Genomic DNA, 6,000 nt, shown 5'->3' with positions numbered 1-6,000 from the left:
CCCTCTGGCTGGTCCTCTCCCTTCCTCTAAACAGCTCACTTTTCCACACTTATGTCATCTGTGATCACATAATTATATGTACCTATATCCTTTGTTCACATTAATTTATCATCAGGAGTCACAACTTTCGATCTGAAAAAAAACCCAGAAAACCAAAAAACCAAAAACCAAAACAAAACAAAAAACGCCTTTAGTTCTCTCTCTCCCTCTTTCCCTCACTTTCCCCGCTCCTCCTCTCTCATTTTTCAGTTTTGGAAACAGAGTCTCACGGTATAGTTCTGGTTTGTCTTGCAATTCTAGATAATCCTCCTGTCTCCACCCCAAGCGCTGGGATTACAGAGGAGGTACAACGTTCCGGGCTCTGCAAACACTTAAAATTAGGCGGTGGGCAAGAGGGGAATAAAGTCGGACAAAAAGTATTCAACCTGGCTCTTTCCCGGGCTCAGGGAGGTGGATCCATGCACACACAGGACCCAGAGCTTCGAAAAGCTGTTGGTTCGGACTCGGGAGCGCGCAGATGGTCAGATGCCAGGATTTGGCTTGGTTTTCAAAAAATCGGTGAAAATAACTATGGCCTTTGGCTTCTATTCATGCTTCCAAAAACCTAGCAAAAATCAGATTTCTGTCTTGAATGTATTCCCAAGAGTTTAGCCGTGTCGGGGGTGTAGCTCAGTGGTAGAGCGCGTGCTTAGCATGCACGAGGCCCCGGGTTCAATCCCCGGCACCTCCAGTGTTTTCAAGTCTTCTTCTGCTCGCTTTTCTCCTGAGAAATTTACTTACACTTTTCCTTGCTCGTAGAGAAAGCCAAACCCTTTCATACAAAATTAATGGTGCGGGACAAACAGCAAACTTTGACTTCACTGCTGCCGAGCCGATACCATCTCAAAGCTGTGTAATCAGAAGATGGAAAATCTGAAGTTACAGCTAGGAACAGCGGTTCTCTCAGTCCAAAAACGGCAAGGTTCAGGAGACCATCTACCTTCATTTCCAGGAAAGAAAAGGATCAATGGTATAACAGGAGAATGGCACAGGTTCTCAAAGTTTTCCTGTTGAAATAGCTGTTTTTACCGCATCGCCCTGCAGTTCGGCAACTGGGTTCCCGGTTTGTTTTCAGATGATCCCTGGAATCCACTCACCTGAGACAGCAGCGCCGTCTGTCGGAGAGACGGTGTCGAGACCCTAGAGAGAAATCGCAATCTGGGTTAGCAGTGTACAAAAATTAGAACCATATTTTAAATGGTAATCCAGGCCGATACTTCGACATTAAAGTTTACGAGGCTTCCATTTAAATGTACTTATAGATTAAGAAGATAGGAATTATGGATTTCTACGTCTGAATAATCTTCTTGCTCCTGTTTTGTTTTCTCACTTCGTGCTATTAAGATGTTTGTAATTTCTGAATCACTGTACACAGTTGAATATGTGATATTCATTTTCCTTTTAATTCAAAAATTTTGAAAATGTTGCAATTAAGACTGATAGCTTATAATGTAAACCTGAACATTTGTGTCTTTGTTTTCAATTTTTAAATAAGATAAAAATCTGTGTTTGTTGCTTTTGTTCTCTCTACAATTCAAGAATGTTCATATTAACACTTTTAAGCTATGAAAGATATCGTTTTAATTTAGAATCTTTTGCAACTGTAATGAAAATATGAACTGAGGGATGAAGCTGGCCTGTAATGTCACCAGGGAGTTTTCAGAAAGGCTCAAAAGACATGCATTCTCAGAATAAAGTGTCTTACCTGGGGGTTTGGCTCTGAAGAGAGGGTACAACTGCCGTTCAGAATCCAGGCTTTCTCTGACAGAGAAAATAGCCTGTTTTCTGCTCTGTTGATGCGTTTGTACTCCTTCTCTTTTCTTGTTTCCAAAATTGAGTTTCACAGCATCTCTTGCCACCACTGTGCCTGGAGAAAATGATTAGCAAGTTCCAGCCATGGGGACTGCACCAGTCTGCATACTGAAAGGAATATGATCAATATAGGAGGGAAAAGGCCCTGGTTACTGACATTGTTCCTCTGTCTCCTGTTAGGGCTCTACATACATGGAATAAATTTCATGGGGCACATTTACCTCTGACATTTAAGGAAGAAGAAAAGAAGGGACAAAGACCTAGACCAGAACTGGGGTGACTCAGGCAGAGTTTGCCTAGACACAGTGATGTCCTGGGTTCCATTTCAGAACTGCAAAGAAATAATAAGGCCAAATGCTTAGCCTGAGAATGTCATAGGAAGTATAAATGCTCCATATATATGTGTGTGTGTGTGTGTGTGTGTGTGTATGTATTGGAAACAGTGTGTTCTGATTGATCTTGAACTCACAAGAGGTCCATGTAAAGAATTTGGGTATCTTTAAAAATCCAGTTCTGTTATGTCAGTGGGTTTTTGTTTTAATCCCAGGTGTGGGATAAGAGGCTGCTTATGCAGGTGATTATGATCTGTCTCGTGCTCTAGTAGGGGCATAATTGTTGCTAGGTGCAAACAGTTTACATCTGGAATTCTGGGGACTGTGGAGAGGGGATAAATGCCAGCGAGGGACCTTGGCGATTCAAGAAGGCTGCTCCTCCTCCTTTGGTTGTAGTCTGCCAAATGGTTGTGAGCAAAGAGACAAGAAGTTGGAGATATCCTGACATGACGATTGGACTTGCTTCAAGGAACCCCAATGATTCTAATTAGCAGGAAGTAGTCTAAAAAGGTCTACACCCACTTCTCCCTCTAACCTTCTTCCTCTTCTACCTAGTGTTGGGAGGTTGGAAGGAATTAGGATAGAATAAGGCATGGAAGGGTGGTAGGTATAAGAACCCAATAAAATAGATTTAAGAATAGGGCCCACAGGTCTGCCTGAGGATAATACCGTTGTGCCCAGCTGAATTTTGATCCCAATGAGACACAGTTACCCAGTTCTGTTTATTTTAAGACTGTCCTTCAACAACCTCATCTTTTCTGTTTTGCTTTTTCCAGGAGAAATGAGAGATTGGGAAGTTTTTGTAATTTTAGTTAACAATTTGTTTGTGGTACTCAGATCCTCTAGGCAAGCCCTCTACCACTAAGCCCCATTCTAGCTCAAGCCTTCGACAGTCTGAAAGGAAAGGGGGTGTGGCTGTGTGAGGCCTAGCGCTTCCCTGTGAGGGGTGGAAGTTGTGTGGATGTAAATGTCCTTAAGGCTGTCCTCCCATTCAAAATGCCGTGCTGTAGTGTTTTTCAAAGGCATTTCCAATATTACCCATCCCAATTCAAGCTCTACTGACTAAAGTCTCCCACAGTGCCAGGTTCCATGATCTGAAGTCACAAGTGCCTCCTTACACCCAGTGATAAGAAGAAATTAAGCCAGGAATGGGGGCCCAAAGACTACAACAAGGTGGTTCTGGAAGGACCTTGAGTGCTACCTTTGAGATGGGTTGGGCGATGCCCAGGGGCTGAGTGCAGGCTCCTGAACGTCCCCCACAGAAACACTCAGTTCCCTGACTGGTTTTCATTTCCTGTACACAAACACATGATACAAAATGTTTATTTTAAACCTACACAATTTGGACCTTGTAGTGGTTAGGTTTTTTTAGTTGACAGAAAAGCGACTTGGGAAGCAGGAACTCTCAGTTGAGGAATTGCCTCTATCAGACTGGCTGTAGGCAAGTCGCTGGGGGCACTTTCTTAATTAATGATTGATGTGGGAGGGCCCAGTCCATTGTCTGCAGTGCCAGCCCTGGGCAAAAGGTCCTGGGTTATATAATAAAGTAAACTGAAGCTGGGCGGTGATGGCACGTGCCTTTAATCCCAACACTAGGGAAGCAGAGCCAAGTGAACTCTGTGAGTTTAAGGCCAGCTTGGTCTATCTATAGAGGGATTCCAGGCCAGCCAGGACTACACAGAGAAATCCTGTCTCTAAAAACACCAAACCAAACCAAAGCAAAACAAAACAGTAAGTGGAGTAAGCCAGTAACTGGTTTCTACATAGCCTCTGCTTGAGTTCCTGCCCTTGCTTTCTGTTATGATGGAGTCTAACTTCTAAGATGTCATAGATCTTGTTTTCCTAAATTGCTTTTGGTCACAGTTTTATCACAGCAACAAAACTGCGGCAGACTCTGTGAGCCACAGAACCTCTTAGGCGGATGTCAGAGTAGATGATGTACACTCACACAGTCTCTTAGTTTCCCAGACGGAGTGATTGTAGCTAATGTGACCACATCTGGAATCAACTAAACGCCAACTGTCTGAGCACATCCGGGAGAGACTTTCTTGATGAGATTATTTGAGATAGGAAAACACACTCTAAATCCGAGCTTCTCCTGGTGGCACCTCACAGAAAAGGACAGGAAAGATGAGAGCTTTTGCTTTTCGTTTGTTTGTCTTCACACTTGCTGGCAAGTTCATCTGCTCTGTGGCTGAAGCCTTTCTGTCCTTCTCTGCACACCCCCTCCCACACCCCGCCCCGCCCCGCCCTCATGGCTCTGCTCCGGTCTGTTTGCCTGTCTACCTGTCCACTTGTCTGCCACTGCCCTTTCCCCAGGATCTCATTCTCCTTCCTTCCCTCTTTATATCAGATCTGTTGCGTGGCATAATTTCTCAGAGGCACACATTAGCATGGGCCCGCCAGGCATCCCCTTACCGCGTTATATTTCACAGCAGTAAAATCCAGTGATTCCATCCAGAGGATACTGGGAAATCCCCTAGGAGCTGTGGAAACCAGGGGTTCCTGAATCAAACAAGAAAATGCTTCCTTATGTGTGTTCTCAAGGTCTCAGCCACCCCACCCCACCCCACCCCACCCCACCCCACCCAGCAAGAAAGATGAACTGTGACTACGTTGTAAGGAGGGGCTTCTTGACATCTTGGGATGAAACTGTGCGTCTGGTAATGTGCTCCTGTAAACAACCATTCCTGTTTCAACCTAGAGTCTGGCACCAGCTTGAGTGACTGTCAACACAACCAGTACAAACGCAAGGGGGCGGGCCAACAACAATAACAACAAAAAAATAGCCACGGGGATCTGCTGCTGTTGGGGTTTTGTTTGTTTTGTTTTGTTTTCGATTAGAAGCAGGAACTGTATCCACCTTCCAAGCCCAGCTCCTTCATTTCTTTCTACCATGTCCCTGGAAGGTAAACACGAGTTGGGGGATGAGGCCTAGAGTCAGAACATTTGCCTAGCCATGTGAGAACTTGGGTGTAAATTAATATTTATACCAATAACGACACGACACCAGAGGTAAAACCCTGCTAGCTCACCGAGAAAACTTTATTTTCTTAACTATATACAAAGTATCTATTTACAAGCCCGATCCTACAACTAAACTAGTAGCTCTTTAGAAGTCTCTATGTGCTGGGCGTGGTGGCCCACGCCTTTAATCCCAGCACTTGGGAGGCAGAGGCAGGCAGATTTCTGAGTCAGAGGCCAGCCTGGTCTACAGAGTGAGTTCCAGGACAGCCAGGGCTACACAGAGAAACCTTGTCTCGAAAAAACAAAAAACAAACAAACAAAAAAGTCTCTATGTGTCATTCTACTGAGCTAGTCTGCCTTTCTCTTAAGCGCCTCCAAACCCAAGAGGGCCCCTTGGCTCTCTTTCCTAGAATACTGTGTTACCTGTGCCTTGCAGCTGCTTCTCTGTTTTTCCTGCAAGCCCAAAGAGAAAATCCCTATCTGTTTTTAGGAGCTCCTTCTGTGAGACCCCAACTTAGAGCATTTCTCCCTAGAAGGTAAAGCCCCTGGACATTCCCCAAGCTTGTTTTCCCTGATCTCTAAAAATACAGTCAGAAAGAAGCTCTTTGTTCTCTATAGCCAGTAAAAAGCCTTTTTGTTTCTGAGCCTTACAGCCAGAGATGCGATAATTGTAATTTTACCAAGGACATCCGGGCAGAGAAGAACACTTCTCCCAACTCTTCCCAACTCTTCCCAACTCCTCCCAACTCCTCCCAATTCCTCAGCTAGCTGTTAAAAGCCCCCCTACTGTCGCAGCTTGGGGTTGAACTCCCCTGCCCTGCACGGTGGAAGGGTTCATCCTCAGCTAGCT

At 44.8% G+C, this 6,000-nt stretch overlaps 1 non-coding gene across 1 annotated transcript; it reads left to right on the top strand.

Annotated features, from left to right (window-relative positions):
• The first annotated feature begins 658 nt into the window (after positions 1-658).
• Positions 659-730, top strand: Trnaa-agc (transfer RNA alanine (anticodon AGC)). Its single transcript has one exon. It is a non-coding gene; the product is annotated as a tRNA-Ala (tRNA).
• Positions 731-6,000: the final 5,270 nt, after the last annotated feature.

This window comes from Mus caroli, unplaced genomic scaffold (assembly GCF_978045245.1).
Source record: "Mus caroli unplaced genomic scaffold, Mus_caroli_1 scaffold_15, whole genome shotgun sequence".
NCBI lineage: Eukaryota > Metazoa > Chordata > Mammalia > Rodentia > Muridae > Mus > Mus caroli.
The sequence above is the reverse complement of the archived record's forward strand: the minus strand, read 5'-3'. Positions and strand labels throughout refer to the sequence as shown.